Source organism: Herpailurus yagouaroundi, unplaced genomic scaffold, assembly GCF_014898765.1.
Source record: "Herpailurus yagouaroundi ecotype Mexico unplaced genomic scaffold, PumYag 67556, whole genome shotgun sequence".
Classification (NCBI taxonomy): domain Eukaryota; kingdom Metazoa; phylum Chordata; class Mammalia; order Carnivora; family Felidae; genus Herpailurus; species Herpailurus yagouaroundi.
In genome coordinates, this window is record NW_024420362.1 from 1,588,757 (window position 1) to 1,593,428 (window position 4,672).

Below are 4,672 nucleotides of genomic sequence, written 5' to 3' on the forward strand. Positions count from 1 at the left end.
GTGTTTTGGTCTGGGTATTGAAAGTGGTTTGACAGATTAGAGAAAAAAAAAGGTGAGGGAGAAAGAAAAAAGAAAAAAAGGAAATAGTTTGAGAACTTGAAAAAAATGAATACTCTGGGGTAGACTAAAATGAGATGATGGGGTAAAGTATAATTTAAAAAAATATACACAAAAGTAAAGAATATAGTAGAAAAATATTAAAGAAAAATATTTTTAATAAAATTAAAAATAAATATGATTTTTTCATTTTATATATTTAAAAAAAGAAACAAAAAAGAGAAAAAAGGTAAAAAAAGAAAGAAAAAAATAAATCATTTGAAAATTTGAAAAAGTGAATACAATGAAGTTGACTAAAATAAAATGATGGCAGTAAAATAGAATTTGAAAAAATTTACATAAAAACAAATATATAGTAATAAAAAAAATTAAAATATTTTTAATAGAAATTGAAAGTAAAAATGAAGTTTTTCTATTTCTACATTCAAGAAAAAGAAAAGAAATGAAAAAGAGGAAAAAAGAAAAAAAGGAAATTTTTTGAAAGTTTGAAAAGGTGAATACACTGAGGTAGACTAAAATAAAATGGTGGAAGTAAAGTAGAATTTGAAAAAATTTACACAAAAGTAAAAAATATAGTAATAAAAATTAAAGAAAGATATTTTTAATAAAAATTGAAAAGAAAAATGAATTTGTTCTCTTTCTGTAATCAAGAAAAGAAAATAATTGTAAAAGAGGAAAAGGAAAAAGAAAAAAAAAGAAAGTTGAATAGATGAACTTGCTAACAGATTGAAGTAGGACTAAAATTGTTTTGTTTTCCCCTAGATGTCAGTCCATGTAGCTCTTTATAGTCCATCAATTAAGCAGGGGGTGAGACTTGTGTTCCTGAAGAGCGAAGTTGGCCTGGTTGGGCGGGGCTCAGTGCAACAGCTCTGCTCTCCACTAGATGGCCCTGCTAGCCTACTGGGGTGGAGTGTTGCAGTGCTCGTAATTGCCCATGTGCAGGAGCAGGAGCAGTGAAAGTGGTGTCACCCAGCTACCCAGTCTCTTCTGGATCATCAATCAAGCATGTGTCCTCCGTCTTCAGCTCTCATCCATTCCCTGCTTTTTCACTCTCTGTGACCAGGCCCCAGGCAGTACCTCTCTCCCAAGTTTTGTCTCAGATGTGGCTGTTTTCCCAGATCCTTACTTCTGAAGGACTGCAGCTTTGACCTGTTCCGCCCCTCTGTGGGAGGGTCTCACCGAGCAATGGCCGAATGAGCAATGGCTGAATATCGGCTGCACCCAGGAATGCCTGCTGGACCCTACTGTTGCCGGTGCCCCAAGACTGTGGCCAGGTGCCAGCCCACCCCAGAAAAATGTTCTTGAGACAGTGTAGCAGCAGTGTTTCAGGGATTATGGAAAATCACAACACACATCTGGCACCAGGCTTCACCCTTAACGACCTTGCCCTGGCACCAGCGAATGTGGCCGCCTTCCGGGGTCTGCTGGGACCAGGTGGCTTCAACAGTCTCTACCAAATGTCCTTCCAGCAGTGGAACGGCTTTTCCCTGTGTGGCCTGAGAGCCTCCCGGACCCCACTCTGTTCCTGGGGATTTGCCCTTCCCACCAGAGCACCGCCAGTTATTGAGCTGCAGAGTTGCAACCTTTGCACTCCCTTGTTTACAGTGTTAATGGAATTTAAACCCTCTCCTCTCTCATTTCTCCCTTTATAGTTTAGTCCTTGCAGCTGTTTCCAATTTTCCACTTTCTCTCCAGCTGCTTTTGGGGAGGGGTGCATTTCCTGTATTCTCCTCCACCTCCCCAGTCTCTGTCCTCTGTCTGCCCGCAAAAGTGGTTCCCTACCTCTCGTGGCTTCTCACTCCCCAAGTTCAGTTTTCCGCACCATGTACCTGCTCGCACTACAAACCTTTTTAAGGTGTCTTTGCCTTTGACTTATAAGCCCTCCAGCATTATGCTTTTACATTCCTCAGGCACTTATCACCCATGCTCTTGCTTTGTATTGTGACTATTTTGAGGCTAGTCTATTAAATCCTTATTGAAGGGGACACAAAAAAAGTTTTAGCTTCATCGTTTTATCATGCACATTGCCTGGCACATGCAGCCTGGTCAAATGTGAAAGACTGTTTGTCAGTCTAATTTACTGTTACTCATTAACTTATTTACAGAATTAACAGAAACCATAACAGCAATGTATGTGTGGTTATCTTTATATATTTTGGAAAATTAGAATCATCATGTGTTCTGTGCCAGCTTGATTCTACCTCAGAGAGCCAGGAAACAAAAGGAGACAGGCTACATGGGAATTCATTATAGAGCATCTAAGAACTCAGGCTTTGTAATCAGAGGAACCTCAGCTTGCATCACTTCTCTTCCAACCTCTTGCTGAATGACCCTAGAGTGAGAAAGCCATAATGCCTGGAGTTATATGAGACTTCACAGAACAAACATCGACTCATGGGTTGCCACACACTCTACTAGTCCAACAGGATTAGAAGTAAAAGAGTGGTAGTATAGAATTAAGGTAATTTCTAGACTATAAATGAAAGTAGTCCTTTACTTTATGATATATGCTTTGACTCAGTTATATTCCTTCCCTCTGATTGAAAATATTAGGAATTAATGATTAAGTCATGTTTATAAATTTGTATCTTTCAAACATATTCATATATTTATTTAATATTTAGTGCTTTAATTATTAAACTGTTTTTGAACACTGTTTATGAAATAATATTCTTTAGCAACCAATTATGCTCTCAAGTATAACCAATTGTCTGAGTATCAGAGCATCATAGAAACACCATAGAACCTCCACCTCCTAAATCCCTTGTGGTGTTTTGGAAGTCAAAGCACTTATATCAGGTAGAAGGACAGAATACTTTGCACTACTTAAAAATATCAACATGTAATTTATTCCCTCAGAAGTTTAGTAGATGACTCTATATCAGAAGTTCCTTCACTTCAGTACTAGAACTAAGAATAATCAAAGTTATTTTGGTATTTGGAAAGGTATAGAAAAACTATCAAAAGTTTTACATATTTAAGGTTAATTTCATATAAAGAATAATATGAATAGTTAGACTAATTAAAAGCATAGGAGGTTCAAAACATTTAGAAAACTATGTTATTGGACTGTCAAGAATTATTAGGATATTCAGCACGTTTAATGCTTGATTGCAATCATGAAATGGGTAAGAAGAACTTATTGACAAATTTAAATGGATCCACTTTGGTCTCATTTAATTTCTTATCTAATTGTTTAATATGGTCTGTGGCTGGAAAGAAAGCAGCATTATGTAGGTCACATTTTGCACAACTGAACTGTCCCTGAGCTACTTTGGAAAGACCTACTGCCCGAAGTTTCCTTTTTTCTACTCCAGATTGCCCACCACCTCATCAGCAAACTATTTTAAATTAATTTGATAAGCATTAAAATAAATAAGAAGAAAATCCTGAAGGAACATGAAATTCAATCCAATTTCACATCTAATGAGCACCTACAATGCTTCACCAATGAGCAGCAATGAGACACCATAGTGGATAAGTATAGAGGAACCAAAATGAAAAAGACATAATTCCTGCCCATGAAAATCTTATAATCTCAAGTTGGAAGGAGAAATCAGACTACAGAGTGCATATTTAAAGTATGTATATGGAACTAGATAAGAGAGACAGAGACAGAGACAGAGAGAGATGATTGACTTGTCTACTAATTAATTTAGTGATCAAGGCCCTACAACTGGCATGATAATGGAAGACAAGAAACTTCCTCAATCTGTTCCTACTTACCTCTCACAATGTGAACATCTCCCTGTGCTGCATGTGAATGTTAGGTTTAAGGTTTATATTTCTTATACAACTTGGTCCCTACATGCAAGGCAATTGTCTTACCTAACTATTCAGCCTAAATAAGGGATAACCTTCTGAAGAAATGTATTTTCAATGTTAATTTGAAATTATGAGTTTTTTTCTCATATTTTTAGAACCTATTTCCTCATATAAGTTATAATTTCATTGTACAACTAAGTAGAAATTTGATCATACAAGAACACTTAAAGGGAGTTTTTTTCCAGGGGTGGAGGTAAGAAAGGCTTCAAAGAACATGTGGCCTGTAAAAGAAACATCTCAAACGCTTGATAAAAATGAAACATATTATAGGTGTAGGGGAGGAAAAAATTCCTTTACCTCCTTAGGGTCCCTAGCTAGACCTGAAAATTAAACTGACAAAGACATATTAAGAGAGGAAAAGTATACACATTATTTAAGTTTATTATTATGTTACAGAAAAGTATACACATTATTTAAGTTTATTATTATGTTACAGAAAAGTATACACATTATTTAAGTTTATTATTATGTGACAGAAGAGCCTTTATAAGGAAATGAAGATCCAAAGAAACAGTTAACTCTGAGCAGTTTTATATTACACTTGATGAAGTGTAAAAAGTCATGGAGAAATATGATAGGACAAAAGGGTATGAACTAAGGGTAGTAAACTGAGGGAAACTTAGCAAGACCTGTTTGTTCAGTATCCTCTCAGAGTTCCTCTATGTTCAGAGATAAGGATGTTTCTTTCCTCCAGGTACAGGGAGGGCACTTCTCACTTGAGAGTCCTATCATCTGCCACAGGGGAGTTCAGAGTCCTTATAACTGTCATTTTTCAAATTCTTCCAACTTG